Consider the following 19,992-nt stretch of genomic DNA (forward strand, 5'->3'; position numbering starts at 1 on the left):
TCCCCCGGACCGCCTCCGCGCTCCCAGAAAGGGGACAGAACAAGAGGCAAAAAAAAAAAAAAAAAGCCTACGGCACCCGGTATTCCCAGGCGGTCTCCCATCCAAGTACCAACCAGGCCCGACCCTGCTTAGCTTCCGAGACCAGAGGAGATCGGGGGCGTTCAGGGTGGTGTGGCCCTAGACGGCGGAGGGCGCCCCTGCCCCGCTCAAGAAGCCGAGCCTCTCTGCGCTTCCCCGCCGCCTCCTCCCGCCCCAGGCCCCGCGCCGCCGGGTCGGGTCGGGTCGGGCCTGTTGAGTTCGCCAGCCAGCCGGGTCCGGCGGGCTCCCAGGGACGGGGGTGACGGGCGGGGCGGGCCAGGGTGGGGGGCTGTCTCTCTATACACACACACACACTCACACTCACTCACACTCACACAAGATGCTCCTCCACGGCTGTACTCGCCAAGGTGGAGACCTTCCAGCCCCCATCCTCTCCTGGCCTGGCCTCCTTCACCTACCCGCTGCCCACCCCCAGCCCGTCGCCGCCGCAGCCGCCACCGCCTCCGAGGCGGCCACTGACTGCGCACGCGCGGGGCGCTTGCCCTTTGACCCCAGCCAGGGGCCGCCCTCCCCCACAACCCCTTTCAGCTGCGCCCCCCGCCCTGTGCGTGGGCTGCCGCCTATTCCCCCGGGTCAGGGCTGGGGCACAGCGCATGGGGGAGGGGAGCGAGTGTAGGGGCGTCTCTCGGGATGTGTCCCATGGGTGTGGTGGGGTGGGGTGGGGTGCTTTGGGGGGCTCTGAAGAAATCAATCCCCTCCATCTCCTCCCTCTGGAAAACGCCCAAGCCCTTGGAGACCTGCGGGCACCGCTACCGTGGGGGCCGGGACCCTCCTCTGTGTCCTCCTGTGGCCCAGTCCAAGGGGCCTGGGCCTGGCCGGGGCTGCATTGGACCCCGACCACCCTGGCGTGTGGACTCCCTAAAAATCGGCGATTAGATATTGGATTCCAGCTTCATTGAGGTCATTTCACTAATGAGTGCACCGGAAAGAGTTTCCTAAACCATCTGTGAGGGTGGCAACTGAAAGAGAATTTTAAAGCTGACAGAATAGGCGAGGGAAGGCATAGGAGATTTCCACACCCAGCAAGGAAGACTTTCCCGAAATGGAAGAAAGAAACGAGCAAACAGAGACACCGGTAGCCCGCCCGGATCAGAGTCTGCCCCTGAGAGAAAGTACCCTGACCAGGTTCACCCGTGGGTGGGTGGCGAGCTAGCGGCATTCAGAAGAGCGAGGCCCGCAGTCTGTGCGGAAGACACCTGCACTCGGGTGTGTGTGGCGGCACAATTCACAAGCAGCTCCAGATGTTAAACCAAGGAGAAGCCAGGGAGTTCCCAACGCCCCAGGTGTCCTCAGCCCACGACCGGCTGCTGTGGGAATGCGAAGCCCGGCTCCTTGTCTCAGAGCGGGACAACCAGGAGGTGTGATGTACACCCCGGGGTTCCCAGGAGGATCAGGCTGAAGCTGGGACTTGGCCTCAAAGTGTCCCCTCGCATGGCCACCCCCTTCCCCTTCCTGCTCCTCTACTCCTGGTGCCCCTCCATCCAGGGGCCAGACCTTAAAGAGTCACCGCAAGAGAATCCTGGTCCCAAAGGAGCCTTCTGGGGGACCCGTGCTGAGAGAGGTTGTGGGCATGGCCCGCTGGGGCTCTGCCCGACCCAGGGCTGAGAGATGCAACCTCCCAGCTCTGGGTCCCTGCAGCAAGTGTTGGCAAGCACAGGGCCAGTCCTCCAAAGGCCCAGGTGCAGGGAGCCCAGGCCAAGCAGCCTGTGGAAGAAGCCACTTGCCGTGCCACCCCGGGAACAGGACTGCAGGCCCCGGCCCTTCCCACCTCCTCCTCCTCCTCCTCCTCCCCCCCCACCCCCCACCCCCGCCCGACATGGCTCAGGGCTCAGAGACACCTCAGACTCTTGCTACCCAAAGTGCAAAGGGCATCAGTTGCTCATCCAAACCCCCCGCCCAGCAGACCACGTTGTCCAGCCAGCCCCCGGGCCTCCCTGGGGTACCCAGCACAAAAGGGCAGACACCCACCGGACCCTCAATCTCAGTTTTCGGATGTTTTTGCCACTCTAAGGACCCGCAGGCCAGCTGGGCCTTCGGGCAGGACAGAGAGCCCGCGGAATCCGACGTGGAGAGCTGGGTGTACGTCCCCATGAGGAGGCGGTCCCCACCTCCGCGGCTCTCCCCTTGCGGGGAGCGGCAGCCGCAGGGCCTCAGGGAAGACACCAGGCTGGGCCCCCACAGCACAGCGGGGGCACGTCCCCCGCACGCAACTTAGTGACGGCTGCTCGAGACTGCTGCGGCCACCCTGCTGCCGGGTTCCTGGAGGGCTTCCTGGAAGCAGCGTCCACACCAAGCCCTTGGAAGGCCCAGGGGACGGGGGAGCCGGTCATGCAGGGGCCGAGGACGGTGACGGGCAAGGAGGAGCATGTCAGGCAGGGGCCGAGGACGGGCCGGGCCGGGTAGGAAGGAGCCGTTCAGGCAGGGGCTGAGGACGGTGACGGGCCAGATGGGGAGGAGCGAGTCAGGCAGGGGTTGAAGTGATGGCCCGGGCGGGGAGGAGGGTGTCAGGCAGGGGCAGAGGATGGTGACAGGCCGGACGGGAAGGAGCCGGTCAGGCAGGGGCCCAGGACAGTGACGGGCCTGGCCGGGGGGGGGGGGGGGAGTGCGTCAGGCAGGGGCACAGGAGACGGGCTGGGTAAGGGTTAGGGTTACAGTTAGGGCACAATTCACAATCGCAAAGATGTGGAAGCGACCCGAGTGCCCATCCATCCAGGAGTGCACTAATAAAATGTGGCGCGTGGACACCACGGAGTGCTATTTGGCTATGAGGAGCAGTGGTGAGAGGGCACCTCTCGTGTTCTCCCGGCCAGAGCTGGAACCCGTTCCAGTAAGCCAAGTGTCCCAAGAACGGACACAAGAGCGCCACGTGCGCGCGCTCGCCAGCAGATTGGTAGGGACCGATGGACACCTAAGTGGACACAGAGGAATCGCCTTCATCGGGTGGGTGTCGGGCGGGCGGGGGGAGGGGATGGGCGTGCACATCCATTAGGAATGGGGTGGGTGCGCACCAACCGGGGCATGGGCGCACTTGAAGCTCTGACCCGAGGGGGGAGGCTGGGACAGGGCGATGCAGCTGACCTTAACATTGGTACCCCCACCATACGCTGGGAGAAAATGAGAAATAAATGAAATCAGAAAACAGGGAGGAGGGGGGCACGGGCAATACATGTCACCTCAATACGTGGACTCCCATGATCTGCTCGGAAAGAGAGAGAAAAGAAAATGTAATCATAGAGATAAGAGACACCTTTTCAGAAAATGAATCCGAAAAGAAAAGTAAAATGAGGCCTGTGGAGCAGGTCTGCGTGTGACTCCGGATCCCCCAACATCCAGTGCCACCACCGAAGATTCCTACGTGTAGAACCCCAAAAGCAACGGGACGAGAGTTCTGGTCACATACTCGCTCAAAATGACGTCCTGGAATTCTCCTGGAACTCCCTCCCCTCTCGGCCTCTCAAGGTTTCCTCCAGCGTGTCGGTTCCCACAGACCAGACCTTTGGTCTGACACCTGACAGTCCAGATGCCACGCATGCTGCCGCGTGGCGGCGGTGTCACGGCTCGGGACAAGAGGAGGCCCCACGGTGCGGGCTGGGGCGCCAGGCACCGCGACGGGCGCTGAGGGTGGGGGTGATCCCCCGGACCGCCTCCGCGCTCCCAGAAAGGGGACAGAACAAGAGGCAAAAAAAAAAAAAAAAAGCCTACGGCACCCGGTATTCCCAGGCGGTCTCCCATCCAAGTACCAACCAGGCCCGACCCTGCTTAGCTTCCGAGACCAGAGGAGATCGGGGGCGTTCAGGGTGGTGTGGCCCTAGACGGCGGAGGGCGCCCCTGCCCCGCTCAAGAAGCCGAGCCTCTCTGCGCTTCCCCGCCGCCTCCTCCCGCCCCAGGCCCCGCGCCGCCGGGTCGGGTCGGGTCGGGCCTGTTGAGTTCGCCAGCCAGCCGGGTCCGGCGGGCTCCCAGGGACGGGGGTGACGGGCGGGGCGGGCCAGGGTGGGGGGCTGTCTCTCTATACACACACACACACTCACACTCACTCACACTCACACAAGATGCTCCTCCACGGCTGTACTCGCCAAGGTGGAGACCTTCCAGCCCCCATCCTCTCCTGGCCTGGCCTCCTTCACCTACCCGCTGCCCACCCCCAGCCCGTCGCCGCCGCAGCCGCCACCGCCTCCGAGGCGGCCACTGACTGCGCACGCGCGGGGCGCTTGCCCTTTGACCCCAGCCAGGGGCCGCCCTCCCCCACAACCCCTTTCAGCTGCGCCCCCCGCCCTGTGCGTGGGCTGCCGCCTATTCCCCCGGGTCAGGGCTGGGGCACAGCGCATGGGGGAGGGGAGCGAGTGTAGGGGCGTCTCTCGGGATGTGTCCCATGGGTGTGGTGGGGTGGGGTGGGGTGCTTTGGGGGGCTCTGAAGAAATCAATCCCCTCCATCTCCTCCCTCTGGAAAACGCCCAAGCCCTTGGAGACCTGCGGGCACCGCTACCGTGGGGGCCGGGACCCTCCTCTGTGTCCTCCTGTGGCCCAGTCCAAGGGGCCTGGGCCTGGCCGGGGCTGCATTGGACCCCGACCACCCTGGCGTGTGGACTCCCTAAAAATCGGCGATTAGATATTGGATTCCAGCTTCATTGAGGTCATTTCACTAATGAGTGCACCGGAAAGAGTTTCCTAAACCATCTGTGAGGGTGGCAACTGAAAGAGAATTTTAAAGCTGACAGAATAGGCGAGGGAAGGCATAGGAGATTTCCACACCCAGCAAGGAAGACTTTCCCGAAATGGAAGAAAGAAACGAGCAAACAGAGACACCGGTAGCCCGCCCGGATCAGAGTCTGCCCCTGAGAGAAAGTACCCTGACCAGGTTCACCCGTGGGTGGGTGGCGAGCTAGCGGCATTCAGAAGAGCGAGGCCCGCAGTCTGTGCGGAAGACACCTGCACTCGGGTGTGTGTGGCGGCACAATTCACAAGCAGCTCCAGATGTTAAACCAAGGAGAAGCCAGGGAGTTCCCAACGCCCCAGGTGTCCTCAGCCCACGACCGGCTGCTGTGGGAATGCGAAGCCCGGCTCCTTGTCTCAGAGCGGGACAACCAGGAGGTGTGATGTACACCCCGGGGTTCCCAGGAGGATCAGGCTGAAGCTGGGACTTGGCCTCAAAGTGTCCCCTCGCATGGCCACCCCCTTCCCCTTCCTGCTCCTCTACTCCTGGTGCCCCTCCATCCAGGGGCCAGACCTTAAAGAGTCACCGCAAGAGAATCCTGGTCCCAAAGGAGCCTTCTGGGGGACCCGTGCTGAGAGAGGTTGTGGGCATGGCCCGCTGGGGCTCTGCCCGACCCAGGGCTGAGAGATGCAACCTCCCAGCTCTGGGTCCCTGCAGCAAGTGTTGGCAAGCACAGGGCCAGTCCTCCAAAGGCCCAGGTGCAGGGAGCCCAGGCCAAGCAGCCTGTGGAAGAAGCCACTTGCCGTGCCACCCCGGGAACAGGACTGCAGGCCCCGGCCCTTCCCACCTCCTCCTCCTCCTCCTCCTCCCCCCCCACCCCCCACCCCCGCCCGACATGGCTCAGGGCTCAGAGACACCTCAGACTCTTGCTACCCAAAGTGCAAAGGGCATCAGTTGCTCATCCAAACCCCCCGCCCAGCAGACCACGTTGTCCAGCCAGCCCCCGGGCCTCCCTGGGGTACCCAGCACAAAAGGGCAGACACCCACCGGACCCTCAATCTCAGTTTTCGGATGTTTTTGCCACTCTAAGGACCCGCAGGCCAGCTGGGCCTTCGGGCAGGACAGAGAGCCCGCGGAATCCGACGTGGAGAGCTGGGTGTACGTCCCCATGAGGAGGCGGTCCCCACCTCCGCGGCTCTCCCCTTGCGGGGAGCGGCAGCCGCAGGGCCTCAGGGAAGACACCAGGCTGGGCCCCCACAGCACAGCGGGGGCACGTCCCCCGCACGCAACTTAGTGACGGCTGCTCGAGACTGCTGCGGCCACCCTGCTGCCGGGTTCCTGGAGGGCTTCCTGGAAGCAGCGTCCACACCAAGCCCTTGGAAGGCCCAGGGGACGGGGGAGCCGGTCATGCAGGGGCCGAGGACGGTGACGGGCAAGGAGGAGCATGTCAGGCAGGGGCCGAGGACGGGCCGGGCCGGGTAGGAAGGAGCCGTTCAGGCAGGGGCTGAGGACGGTGACGGGCCAGATGGGGAGGAGCGAGTCAGGCAGGGGTTGAAGTGATGGCCCGGGCGGGGAGGAGGGTGTCAGGCAGGGGCAGAGGATGGTGACAGGCCGGACGGGAAGGAGCCGGTCAGGCAGGGGCCCAGGACAGTGACGGGCCTGGCTGGGGGGGGGGGGGAGTGCGTCAGGCAGGGGCACAGGAGACGGGCTGGGTAAGGGTTAGGGTTACAGTTAGGGCACAATTCACAATCGCAAAGATGTGGAAGCGACCCGAGTGCCCATCCATCCAGGAGTGCACTAATAAAATGTGGCGCGTGGACACCACGGAGTGCTATTTGGCTATGAGGAGCAGTGGTGAGAGGGCACCTCTCGTGTTCTCCCGGCCAGAGCTGGAACCCGTTCCAGTAAGCCAAGTGTCCCAAGAACGGACACAAGAGCGCCACGTGCGCGCGCTCGCCAGCAGATTGGTAGGGACCGATGGACACCTAAGTGGACACAGAGGAATCGCCTTCATCGGGTGGGTGTCGGGCGGGCGGGGGGAGGGGATGGGCGTGCACATCCATTAGGAATGGGGTGGGTGCGCACCAACCGGGGCATGGGCGCACTTGAAGCTCTGACCCGAGGGGGGAGGCTGGGACAGGGCGATGCAGCTGACCTTAACATTGGTACCCCCACCATACGCTGGGAGAAAATGAGAAATAAATGAAATCAGAAAACGGGGAGGAGGGGGGCACGGGCAATACATGTCACCTCAATACGTGGACTCCCATGATCTGCTCGGAAAGAGAGAGAAAAGAAAATGTAATCATAGAGATAAGAGACACCTTTTCAGAAAATGAATCCGAAAAGAAAAGTAAAATGAGGCCTGTGGAGCAGGTCTGCGTGTGACTCCGGATCCCCCAACATCCAGTGCCACCACCGAAGATTCCTACGTGTAGAACCCCAAAAGCAACGGGACGAGAGTTCTGGTCACATACTCGCTCAAAATGACGTCCTGGAATTCTCCTGGAACTCCCTCCCCTCTCGGCCTCTCAAGGTTTCCTCCAGCGTGTCGGTTCCCACAGACCAGACCTTTGGTCTGACACCTGACAGTCCAGATGCCACGCATGCTGCCGCGTGGCGGCGGTGTCACGGCTCGGGACAAGAGGAGGCCCCACGGTGCGGGCTGGGGCGCCAGGCACCGCGACGGGCGCTGAGGGTGGGGGTGATCCCCCGGACCGCCGCCGCGCTCCCAGAAAGGGGACAGAACAAGAGGCAAAAAAAAAAAAAAAAAAAGCCTACGGCACCCGGTATTCCCAGGCGGTCTCCCATCCAAGTACCAACCAGGCCCGACCCTGCTTAGCTTCCGAGACCAGAGGAGATCGGGGGCGTTCAGGGTGGTGTGGCCCTAGACGGCGGAGGGCGCCCCTGCCCCGCTCAAGAAGCCGAGCCTCTCTGCGCTTCCCCGCCGCCTCCTCCCGCCCCAGGCCCCGCGCCGCCGGGTCGGGTCGGGTCGGGCCTGTTGAGTTCGCCAGCCAGCCGGGTCCGGCGGGCTCCCAGGGACGGGGGTGACGGGCGGGGCGGGGCGGGGTGGGGGGCTGTCTCTCTATACACACACACACACTCACACTCACTCACACTCACACAAGATGCTCCTCCACGGCTGTACTCGCCAAGGTGGAGACCTTCCAGCCCCCATCCTCTCCTGGCCTGGCCTCCTTCACCTACCCGCTGCCCACCCCCAGCCCGTCGCCGCCGCAGCCGCCGCCGCCTCCGAGGCGGCCACTGACTGCGCACGCGCGGGGCGCTTGCCCTTTGACCCCAGCCAGGGGCCGCCCTCCCCCACAACCCCTTTCAGCTGCGCCCCCCCGCCCTGTGCGTGGGCTGCCGCCTATTCCCCCGGGTCAGGGCTGGGGCACAGCGCATGGGGGAGGGGAGCGAGTGTAGGGGCGTCTCTCGGGATGTGTCCCATGGGTGTGGTGGGGTGGGGTGGGGTGCTTTGGGGGGCTCTGAAGAAATCAATCCCCTCCATCTCCTCCCTCTGGAAAACGCCCAAGCCCTTGGAGACCTGCGGGCACCGCTACCGTGGGGGCCGGGACCCTCCTCTGTGTCCTCCTGTGGCCCAGTCCAAGGGGCCTGGGCCTGGCCGGGGCTGCATTGGACCCCGACCACCCTGGCGTGTGGACTCCCTAAAAATCGGCGATTAGATATTGGATTCCAGCTTCATTGAGGTCATTTCACTAATGAGTGCACCGGAAAGAGTTTCCTAAACCATCTGTGAGGGTGGCAACTGAAAGAGAATTTTAAAGCTGACAGAATAGGCGAGGGAAGGCATAGGAGATTTCCACACCCAGCAAGGAAGACTTTCCCGAAATGGAAGAAAGAAACGAGCAAACAGAGACACCGGTAGCCCGCCCGGATCAGAGTCTGCCCCTGAGAGAAAGTACCCTGACCAGGTTCACCCGTGGGTGGGTGGCGAGCTAGCGGCATTCAGAAGAGCGAGGCCCGCAGTCTGTGCGGAAGACACCTGCACTCGGGTGTGTGTGGCGGCACAATTCACAAGCAGCTCCAGATGTTAAACCAAGGAGAAGCCAGGGAGTTCCCAACGCCCCAGGTGTCCTCAGCCCACGACCGGCTGCTGTGGGAATGCGAAGCCCGGCTCCTTGTCTCAGAGCGGGACAACCAGGAGGTGTGATGTACACCCCGGGGTTCCCAGGAGGATCAGGCTGAAGCTGGGACTTGGCCTCAAAGTGTCCCCTCGCATGGCCACCCCCTTCCCCTTCCTGCTCCTCTACTCCTGGTGCCCCTCCATCCAGGGGCCAGACCTTAAAGAGTCACCGCAAGAGAATCCTGGTCCCAAAGGAGCCTTCTGGGGGACCCGTGCTGAGAGAGGTTGTGGGCATGGCCCGCTGGGGCTCTGCCCGACCCAGGGCTGAGAGATGCAACCTCCCAGCTCTGGGTCCCTGCAGCAAGTGTTGGCAAGCACAGGGCCAGTCCTCCAAAGGCCCAGGTGCAGGGAGCCCAGGCCAAGCAGCCTGTGGAAGAAGCCACTTGCCGTGCCACCCCGGGAACAGGACTGCAGGCCCCGGCCCTTCCCACCTCCTCCTCCTCCTCCTCCTCCCCCCCCACCCCCCACCCCCGCCCGACATGGCTCAGGGCTCAGAGACACCTCAGACTCTTGCTACCCAAAGTGCAAAGGGCATCAGTTGCTCATCCAAACCCCCCGCCCAGCAGACCACGTTGTCCAGCCAGCCCCCGGGCCTCCCTGGGGTACCCAGCACAAAAGGGCAGACACCCACCGGACCCTCAATCTCAGTTTTCGGATGTTTTTGCCACTCTAAGGACCCGCAGGCCAGCTGGGCCTTCGGGCAGGACAGAGAGCCCGCGGAATCCGACGTGGAGAGCTGGGTGTACGTCCCCATGAGGAGGCGGTCCCCACCTCCGCGGCTCTCCCCTTGCGGGGAGCGGCAGCCGCAGGGCCTCAGGGAAGACACCAGGCTGGGCCCCCACAGCACAGCGGGGGCACGTCCCCCGCACGCAACTTAGTGACGGCTGCTCGAGACTGCTGCGGCCACCCTGCTGCCGGGTTCCTGGAGGGCTTCCTGGAAGCAGCGTCCACACCAAGCCCTTGGAAGGCCCAGGGGACGGGGGAGCCGGTCATGCAGGGGCCGAGGACGGTGACGGGCAAGGAGGAGCATGTCAGGCAGGGGCCGAGGACGGGCCGGGCCGGGTAGGAAGGAGCCGTTCAGGCAGGGGCTGAGGACGGTGACGGGCCAGATGGGGAGGAGCGAGTCAGGCAGGGGTTGAAGTGATGGCCCGGGCGGGGAGGAGGGTGTCAGGCAGGGGCAGAGGATGGTGACAGGCCGGACGGGAAGGAGCCGGTCAGGCAGGGGCCCAGGACAGTGACGGGCCTGGCCGGGGGGGGGGGGGAGTGCGTCAGGCAGGGGCACAGGAGACGGGCTGGGTAAGGGTTAGGGTTACAGTTAGGGCACAATTCACAATCGCAAAGATGTGGAAGCGACCCGAGTGCCCATCCATCCAGGAGTGCACTAATAAAATGTGGCGCGTGGACACCACGGAGTGCTATTTGGCTATGAGGAGCAGTGGTGAGAGGGCACCTCTCGTGTTCTCCCGGCCAGAGCTGGAACCCGTTCCAGTAAGCCAAGTGTCCCAAGAACGGACACAAGAGCGCCACGTGCGCGCGCTCGCCAGCAGATTGGTAGGGACCGATGGACACCTAAGTGGACACAGAGGAATCGCCTTCATCGGGTGGGTGTCGGGCGGGCGGGGGGAGGGGATGGGCGTGCACATCCATTAGGAATGGGGTGGGTGCGCACCAACCGGGGCATGGGCGCACTTGAAGCTCTGACCCGAGGGGGGAGGCTGGGACAGGGCGATGCAGCTGACCTTAACATTGGTACCCCCACCATACGCTGGGAGAAAATGAGAAATAAATGAAATCAGAAAACAGGGAGGAGGGGGGCACGGGCAATACATGTCACCTCAATACGTGGACTCCCATGATCTGCTCGGAAAGAGAGAGAAAAGAAAATGTAATCATAGAGATAAGAGACACCTTTTCAGAAAATGAATCCGAAAAGAAAAGTAAAATGAGGCCTGTGGAGCAGGTCTGCGTGTGACTCCGGATCCCCCAACATCCAGTGCCACCACCGAAGATTCCTACGTGTAGAACCCCAAAAGCAACGGGACGAGAGTTCTGGTCACATACTCGCTCAAAATGACGTCCTGGAATTCTCCTGGAACTCCCTCCCCTCTCGGCCTCTCAAGGTTTCCTCCAGCGTGTCGGTTCCCACAGACCAGACCTTTGGTCTGACACCTGACAGTCCAGATGCCACGCATGCTGCCGCGTGGCGGCGGTGTCACGGCTCGGGACAAGAGGAGGCCCCACGGTGCGGGCTGGGGCGCCAGGCACCGCGACGGGCGCTGAGGGTGGGGGTGATCCCCCGGACCGCCTCCGCGCTCCCAGAAAGGGGACAGAACAAGAGGCAAAAAAAAAAAAAAAAAGCCTACGGCACCCGGTATTCCCAGGCGGTCTCCCATCCAAGTACCAACCAGGCCCGACCCTGCTTAGCTTCCGAGACCAGAGGAGATCGGGGGCGTTCAGGGTGGTGTGGCCCTAGACGGCGGAGGGCGCCCCTGCCCCGCTCAAGAAGCCGAGCCTCTCTGCGCTTCCCCGCCGCCTCCTCCCGCCCCAGGCCCCGCGCCGCCGGGTCGGGTCGGGTCGGGCCTGTTGAGTTCGCCAGCCAGCCGGGTCCGGCGGGCTCCCAGGGACGGGGGTGACGGGCGGGGCGGGCCAGGGTGGGGGGCTGTCTCTCTATACACACACACACACTCACACTCACTCACACTCACACAAGATGCTCCTCCACGGCTGTACTCGCCAAGGTGGAGACCTTCCAGCCCCCATCCTCTCCTGGCCTGGCCTCCTTCACCTACCCGCTGCCCACCCCCAGCCCGTCGCCGCCGCAGCCGCCACCGCCTCCGAGGCGGCCACTGACTGCGCACGCGCGGGGCGCTTGCCCTTTGACCCCAGCCAGGGGCCGCCCTCCCCCACAACCCCTTTCAGCTGCGCCCCCCGCCCTGTGCGTGGGCTGCCGCCTATTCCCCCGGGTCAGGGCTGGGGCACAGCGCATGGGGGAGGGGAGCGAGTGTAGGGGCGTCTCTCGGGATGTGTCCCATGGGTGTGGTGGGGTGGGGTGGGGTGCTTTGGGGGGCTCTGAAGAAATCAATCCCCTCCATCTCCTCCCTCTGGAAAACGCCCAAGCCCTTGGAGACCTGCGGGCACCGCTACCGTGGGGGCCGGGACCCTCCTCTGTGTCCTCCTGTGGCCCAGTCCAAGGGGCCTGGGCCTGGCCGGGGCTGCATTGGACCCCGACCACCCTGGCGTGTGGACTCCCTAAAAATCGGCGATTAGATATTGGATTCCAGCTTCATTGAGGTCATTTCACTAATGAGTGCACCGGAAAGAGTTTCCTAAACCATCTGTGAGGGTGGCAACTGAAAGAGAATTTTAAAGCTGACAGAATAGGCGAGGGAAGGCATAGGAGATTTCCACACCCAGCAAGGAAGACTTTCCCGAAATGGAAGAAAGAAACGAGCAAACAGAGACACCGGTAGCCCGCCCGGATCAGAGTCTGCCCCTGAGAGAAAGTACCCTGACCAGGTTCACCCGTGGGTGGGTGGCGAGCTAGCGGCATTCAGAAGAGCGAGGCCCGCAGTCTGTGCGGAAGACACCTGCACTCGGGTGTGTGTGGCGGCACAATTCACAAGCAGCTCCAGATGTTAAACCAAGGAGAAGCCAGGGAGTTCCCAACGCCCCAGGTGTCCTCAGCCCACGACCGGCTGCTGTGGGAATGCGAAGCCCGGCTCCTTGTCTCAGAGCGGGACAACCAGGAGGTGTGATGTACACCCCGGGGTTCCCAGGAGGATCAGGCTGAAGCTGGGACTTGGCCTCAAAGTGTCCCCTCGCATGGCCACCCCCTTCCCCTTCCTGCTCCTCTACTCCTGGTGCCCCTCCATCCAGGGGCCAGACCTTAAAGAGTCACCGCAAGAGAATCCTGGTCCCAAAGGAGCCTTCTGGGGGACCCGTGCTGAGAGAGGTTGTGGGCATGGCCCGCTGGGGCTCTGCCCGACCCAGGGCTGAGAGATGCAACCTCCCAGCTCTGGGTCCCTGCAGCAAGTGTTGGCAAGCACAGGGCCAGTCCTCCAAAGGCCCAGGTGCAGGGAGCCCAGGCCAAGCAGCCTGTGGAAGAAGCCACTTGCCGTGCCACCCCGGGAACAGGACTGCAGGCCCCGGCCCTTCCCACCTCCTCCTCCTCCTCCTCCTCCCCCCCCACCCCCCACCCCCGCCCGACATGGCTCAGGGCTCAGAGACACCTCAGACTCTTGCTACCCAAAGTGCAAAGGGCATCAGTTGCTCATCCAAACCCCCCGCCCAGCAGACCACGTTGTCCAGCCAGCCCCCGGGCCTCCCTGGGGTACCCAGCACAAAAGGGCAGACACCCACCGGACCCTCAATCTCAGTTTTCGGATGTTTTTGCCACTCTAAGGACCCGCAGGCCAGCTGGGCCTTCGGGCAGGACAGAGAGCCCGCGGAATCCGACGTGGAGAGCTGGGTGTACGTCCCCATGAGGAGGCGGTCCCCACCTCCGCGGCTCTCCCCTTGCGGGGAGCGGCAGCCGCAGGGCCTCAGGGAAGACACCAGGCTGGGCCCCCACAGCACAGCGGGGGCACGTCCCCCGCACGCAACTTAGTGACGGCTGCTCGAGACTGCTGCGGCCACCCTGCTGCCGGGTTCCTGGAGGGCTTCCTGGAAGCAGCGTCCACACCAAGCCCTTGGAAGGCCCAGGGGACGGGGGAGCCGGTCATGCAGGGGCCGAGGACGGTGACGGGCAAGGAGGAGCATGTCAGGCAGGGGCCGAGGACGGGCCGGGCCGGGTAGGAAGGAGCCGTTCAGGCAGGGGCTGAGGACGGTGACGGGCCAGATGGGGAGGAGCGAGTCAGGCAGGGGTTGAAGTGATGGCCCGGGCGGGGAGGAGGGTGTCAGGCAGGGGCAGAGGATGGTGACAGGCCGGACGGGAAGGAGCCGGTCAGGCAGGGGCCCAGGACAGTGACGGGCCTGGCCGGGGGGGGGGGGGGGAGTGCGTCAGGCAGGGGCACAGGAGACGGGCTGGGTAAGGGTTAGGGTTACAGTTAGGGCACAATTCACAATCGCAAAGATGTGGAAGCGACCCGAGTGCCCATCCATCCAGGAGTGCACTAATAAAATGTGGCGCGTGGACACCACGGAGTGCTATTTGGCTATGAGGAGCAGTGGTGAGAGGGCACCTCTCGTGTTCTCCCGGCCAGAGCTGGAACCCGTTCCAGTAAGCCAAGTGTCCCAAGAACGGACACAAGAGCGCCACGTGCGCGCGCTCGCCAGCAGATTGGTAGGGACCGATGGACACCTAAGTGGACACAGAGGAATCGCCTTCATCGGGTGGGTGTCGGGCGGGCGGGGGGAGGGGATGGGCGTGCACATCCATTAGGAATGGGGTGGGTGCGCACCAACCGGGGCATGGGCGCACTTGAAGCTCTGACCCGAGGGGGGAGGCTGGGACAGGGCGATGCAGCTGACCTTAACATTGGTACCCCCACCATACGCTGGGAGAAAATGAGAAATAAATGAAATCAGAAAACGGGGAGGAGGGGGGCACGGGCAATACATGTCACCTCAATACGTGGACTCCCATGATCTGCTCGGAAAGAGAGAGAAAAGAAAATGTAATCATAGAGATAAGAGACACCTTTTCAGAAAATGAATCCGAAAAGAAAAGTAAAATGAGGCCTGTGGAGCAGGTCTGCGTGTGACTCCGGATCCCCCAACATCCAGTGCCACCACCGAAGATTCCTACGTGTAGAACCCCAAAAGCAACGGGACGAGAGTTCTGGTCACATACTCGCTCAAAATGACGTCCTGGAATTCTCCTGGAACTCCCTCCCCTCTCGGCCTCTCAAGGTTTCCTCCAGCGTGTCGGTTCCCACAGACCAGACCTTTGGTCTGACACCTGACAGTCCAGATGCCACGCATGCTGCCGCGTGGCGGCGGTGTCACGGCTCGGGACAAGAGGAGGCCCCACGGTGCGGGCTGGGGCGCCAGGCACCGCGACGGGCGCTGAGGGTGGGGGTGATCCCCCGGACCGCCTCCGCGCTCCCAGAAAGGGGACAGAACAAGAGGCAAAAAAAAAAAAAAAAAGCCTACGGCACCCGGTATTCCCAGGCGGTCTCCCATCCAAGTACCAACCAGGCCCGACCCTGCTTAGCTTCCGAGACCAGAGGAGATCGGGGGCGTTCAGGGTGGTGTGGCCCTAGACGGCGGAGGGCGCCCCTGCCCCGCTCAAGAAGCCGAGCCTCTCTGCGCTTCCCCGCCGCCTCCTCCCGCCCCAGGCCCCGCGCCGCCGGGTCGGGTCGGGTCGGGCCTGTTGAGTTCGCCAGCCAGCCGGGTCCGGCGGGCTCCCAGGGACGGGGGTGACGGGCGGGGCGGGCCAGGGTGGGGGGCTGTCTCTCTATACACACACACACACTCACACTCACTCACACTCACACAAGATGCTCCTCCACGGCTGTACTCGCCAAGGTGGAGACCTTCCAGCCCCCATCCTCTCCTGGCCTGGCCTCCTTCACCTACCCGCTGCCCACCCCCAGCCCGTCGCCGCCGCAGCCGCCACCGCCTCCGAGGCGGCCACTGACTGCGCACGCGCGGGGCGCTTGCCCTTTGACCCCAGCCAGGGGCCGCCCTCCCCCACAACCCCTTTCAGCTGCGCCCCCCGCCCTGTGCGTGGGCTGCCGCCTATTCCCCCGGGTCAGGGCTGGGGCACAGCGCATGGGGGAGGGGAGCGAGTGTAGGGGCGTCTCTCGGGATGTGTCCCATGGGTGTGGTGGGGTGGGGTGGGGTGCTTTGGGGGGCTCTGAAGAAATCAATCCCCTCCATCTCCTCCCTCTGGAAAACGCCCAAGCCCTTGGAGACCTGCGGGCACCGCTACCGTGGGGGCCGGGACCCTCCTCTGTGTCCTCCTGTGGCCCAGTCCAAGGGGCCTGGGCCTGGCCGGGGCTGCATTGGACCCCGACCACCCTGGCGTGTGGACTCCCTAAAAATCGGCGATTAGATATTGGATTCCAGCTTCATTGAGGTCATTTCACTAATGAGTGCACCGGAAAGAGTTTCCTAAACCATCTGTGAGGGTGGCAACTGAAAGAGAATTTTAAAGCTGACAGAATAGGCGAGGGAAGGCATAGGAGATTTCCACACCCAGCAAGGAAGACTTTCCCGAAATGGAAGAAAGAAACGAGCAAACAGAGACACCGGTAGCCCGCCCGGATCAGAGTCTGCCCCTGAGAGAAAGTACCCTGACCAGGTTCACCCGTGGGTGGGTGGCGAGCTAGCGGCATTCAGAAGAGCGAGGCCCGCAGTCTGTGCGGAAGACACCTGCACTCGGGTGTGTGTGGCGGCACAATTCACAAGCAGCTCCAGATGTTAAACCAAGGAGAAGCCAGGGAGTTCCCAACGCCCCAGGTGTCCTCAGCCCACGACCGGCTGCTGTGGGAATGCGAAGCCCGGCTCCTTGTCTCAGAGCGGGACAACCAGGAGGTGTGATGTACACCCCGGGGTTCCCAGGAGGATCAGGCTGAAGCTGGGACTTGGCCTCAAAGTGTCCCCTCGCATGGCCACCCCCTTCCCCTTCCTGCTCCTCTACTCCTGGTGCCCCTCCATCCAGGGGCCAGACCTTAAAGAGTCACCGCAAGAGAATCCTGGTCCCAAAGGAGCCTTCTGGGGGACCCGTGCTGAGAGAGGTTGTGGGCATGGCCCGCTGGGGCTCTGCCCGACCCAGGGCTGAGAGATGCAACCTCCCAGCTCTGGGTCCCTGCAGCAAGTGTTGGCAAGCACAGGGCCAGTCCTCCAAAGGCCCAGGTGCAGGGAGCCCAGGCCAAGCAGCCTGTGGAAGAAGCCACTTGCCGTGCCACCCCGGGAACAGGACTGCAGGCCCCGGCCCTTCCCACCTCCTCCTCCTCCTCCTCCTCCCCCCCCACCCCCCACCCCCGCCCGACATGGCTCAGGGCTCAGAGACACCTCAGACTCTTGCTACCCAAAGTGCAAAGGGCATCAGTTGCTCATCCAAACCCCCCGCCCAGCAGACCACGTTGTCCAGCCAGCCCCCGGGCCTCCCTGGGGTACCCAGCACAAAAGGGCAGACACCCACCGGACCCTCAATCTCAGTTTTCGGATGTTTTTGCCACTCTAAGGACCCGCAGGCCAGCTGGGCCTTCGGGCAGGACAGAGAGCCCGCGGAATCCGACGTGGAGAGCTGGGTGTACGTCCCCATGAGGAGGCGGTCCCCACCTCCGCGGCTCTCCCCTTGCGGGGAGCGGCAGCCGCAGGGCCTCAGGGAAGACACCAGGCTGGGCCCCCACAGCACAGCGGGGGCACGTCCCCCGCACGCAACTTAGTGACGGCTGCTCGAGACTGCTGCGGCCACCCTGCTGCCGGGTTCCTGGAGGGCTTCCTGGAAGCAGCGTCCACACCAAGCCCTTGGAAGGCCCAGGGGACGGGGGAGCCGGTCATGCAGGGGCCGAGGACGGTGACGGGCAAGGAGGAGCATGTCAGGCAGGGGCCGAGGACGGGCCGGGCCGGGTAGGAAGGAGCCGTTCAGGCAGGGGCTGAGGACGGTGACGGGCCAGATGGGGAGGAGCGAGTCAGGCAGGGGTTGAAGTGATGGCCCGGGCGGGGAGGAGGGTGTCAGGCAGGGGCAGAGGATGGTGACAGGCCGGACGGGAAGGAGCCGGTCAGGCAGGGGCCCAGGACAGTGACGGGCCTGGCCGGGGGGGGGGGGGGGGAGTGCGTCAGGCAGGGGCACAGGAGACGGGCTGGGTAAGGGTTAGGGTTACAGTTAGGGCACAATTCACAATCGCAAAGATGTGGAAGCGACCCGAGTGCCCATCCATCCAGGAGTGCACTAATAAAATGTGGCGCGTGGACACCACGGAGTGCTATTTGGCTATGAGGAGCAGTGGTGAGAGGGCACCTCTCGTGTTCTCCCGGCCAGAGCTGGAACCCGTTCCAGTAAGCCAAGTGTCCCAAGAACGGACACAAGAGCGCCACGTGCGCGCGCTCGCCAGCAGATTGGTAGGGACCGATGGACACCTAAGTGGACACAGAGGAATCGCCTTCATCGGGTGGGTGTCGGGCGGGCGGGGGGAGGGGATGGGCGTGCACATCCATTAGGAATGGGGTGGGTGCGCACCAACCGGGGCATGGGCGCACTTGAAGCTCTGACCCGAGGGGGGAGGCTGGGACAGGGCGATGCAGCTGACCTTAACATTGGTACCCCCACCATACGCTGGGAGAAAATGAGAAATAAATGAAATCAGAAAACGGGGAGGAGGGGGGCACGGGCAATACATGTCACCTCAATACGTGGACTCCCATGATCTGCTCGGAAAGAGAGAGAAAAGAAAATGTAATCATAGAGATAAGAGACACCTTTTCAGAAAATGAATCCGAAAAGAAAAGTAAAATGAGGCCTGTGGAGCAGGTCTGCGTGTGACTCCGGATCCCCCAACATCCAGTGCCACCACCGAAGATTCCTACGTGTAGAACCCCAAAAGCAACGGGACGAGAGTTCTGGTCACATACTCGCTCAAAATGACGTCCTGGAATTCTCCTGGAACTCCCTCCCCTCTCGGCCTCTCAAGGTTTCCTCCAGCGTGTCGGTTCCCACAGACCAGACCTTTGGTCTGACACCTGACAGTCCAGATGCCACGCATGCTGCCGCGTGGCGGCGGTGTCACGGCTCGGGACAAGAGGAGGCCCCACGGTGCGGGCTGGGGCGCCAGGCACCGCGACGGGCGCTGAGGGTGGGGGTGATCCCCCGGACCGCCTCCGCGCTCCCAGAAAGGGGACAGAACAAGAGGCAAAAAAAAAAAAAAAAAAAGCCTACGGCACCCGGTATTCCCAGGCGGTCTCCCATCCAAGTACCAACCAGGCCCGACCCTGCTTAGCTTCCGAGACCAGAGGAGATCGGGGGCGTTCAGGGTGGTGTGGCCCTAGACGGCGGAGGGCGCCCCTGCCCCGCTCAAGAAGCCGAGCCTCTCTGCGCTTCCCCGCCGCCTCCTCCCGCCCCAGGCCCCGCGCCGCCGGGTCGGGTCGGGTCGGGCCTGTTGAGTTCGCCAGCCAGCCGGGTCCGGCGGGCTCCCAGGGACAGGGGTGACGGGCGGGGCGGGGCGGGGTGGGGGGCTGTCTCTCTATACACACACACACACTCACACTCACTCACACTCACACAAGATGCTCCTCCACGGCTGTACTCGCCAAGGTGGAGACCTTCCAGCCCCCATCCTCTCCTGGCCTGGCCTCCTTCACCTACCCGCTGCCCACCCCCAGCCCGTCGCCGCCGCAGCCGCCGCCGCCTCCGAGGCGGCCACTGACTGCGCACGCGCGGGGCGCTTGCCCTTTGACCCCAGCCAGGGGCCGCCCTCCCCCACAACCCCTTTCAGCTGCGCCCCCCCGCCCTGTGCGTGGGCTGCCGCCTATTCCCCCGGGTCAGGGCTGGGGCACAGCGCATGGGGGAGGGGAGCGAGTGTAGGGGCGTCTCTCGGGATGTGTCCCATGGGTGTGGTGGGGTGGGGTGGGGTGCTTTGGGGGGCTCTGAAGAAATCAATCCCCTCCATCTCCTCCCTCTGGAAAACGCCCAAGCCCTTGGAGACCTGCGGGCACCGCTACCGTGGGGGCCGGGACCCTCCTCTGTGTCCTCCTGTGGCCCAGTCCAAGGGGCCTGGGCCTGGCCGGGGCTGCATTGGACCCCGACCACCCTGGCGTGTGGACTCCCTAAAAATCGGCGATTAGATATTGGATTCCAGCTTCATTGAGGTCATTTCACTAATGAGTGCACCGGAAAGAGTTTCCTAAACCATCTGTGAGGGTGGCAACTGAAAGAGAATTTTAAAGCTGACAGAATAGGCGAGGGAAGGCATAGGAGATTTCCACACCCAGCAAGGAAGACTTTCCCGAAATGGAAGAAAGAAACGAGCAAACAGAGACACCGGTAGCCCGCCCGGATCAGAGTCTGCCCCTGAGAGAAAGTACCCTGACCAGGTTCACCCGTGGGTGGGTGGCGAGCTAGCGGCATTCAGAAGAGCGAGGCCCGCAGTCTGTGCGGAAGACACCTGCACTCGGGTGTGTGTGGCGGCACAATTCACAAGCAGCTCCA

At 63.7% G+C, this 19,992-nt stretch overlaps 6 non-coding genes across 6 annotated transcripts; all 6 read right to left on the reverse strand.

The window, feature by feature from the left end:
- Positions 1–64: 64 nt before the first annotated feature.
- On the reverse strand, positions 65–183 carry LOC142863819 (5S ribosomal RNA). The gene has a single exon (XR_012914452.1). It is a non-coding gene; the product is annotated as a 5S ribosomal RNA (ribosomal RNA).
- A 3,611-nt stretch (positions 184–3,794) lies between these two features.
- On the reverse strand, positions 3,795–3,913 carry LOC142863820 (5S ribosomal RNA). Its single transcript, XR_012914453.1, has one exon. It is a non-coding gene; the product is annotated as a 5S ribosomal RNA (ribosomal RNA).
- A 3,611-nt stretch (positions 3,914–7,524) lies between these two features.
- Positions 7,525–7,643, reverse strand: LOC142863822 (5S ribosomal RNA). Its single transcript, XR_012914455.1, has one exon. It is a non-coding gene; the product is annotated as a 5S ribosomal RNA (ribosomal RNA).
- A 3,610-nt stretch (positions 7,644–11,253) lies between these two features.
- On the reverse strand, positions 11,254–11,372 carry LOC142863823 (5S ribosomal RNA). Its single transcript, XR_012914456.1, has one exon. It is a non-coding gene; the product is annotated as a 5S ribosomal RNA (ribosomal RNA).
- A 3,611-nt stretch (positions 11,373–14,983) lies between these two features.
- Positions 14,984–15,102, reverse strand: LOC142863824 (5S ribosomal RNA). Its single transcript, XR_012914457.1, has one exon. It is a non-coding gene; the product is annotated as a 5S ribosomal RNA (ribosomal RNA).
- A 3,614-nt stretch (positions 15,103–18,716) lies between these two features.
- On the reverse strand, positions 18,717–18,835 carry LOC142863825 (5S ribosomal RNA). Its single transcript, XR_012914458.1, has one exon. It is a non-coding gene; the product is annotated as a 5S ribosomal RNA (ribosomal RNA).
- Between the last annotated feature and the right edge of the window lie 1,157 nt (positions 18,836–19,992).

Source organism: Microcebus murinus, chromosome 22 (genome assembly GCF_040939455.1).
Source record: "Microcebus murinus isolate Inina chromosome 22, M.murinus_Inina_mat1.0, whole genome shotgun sequence".
NCBI classification, from domain to species: domain Eukaryota; kingdom Metazoa; phylum Chordata; class Mammalia; order Primates; family Cheirogaleidae; genus Microcebus; species Microcebus murinus.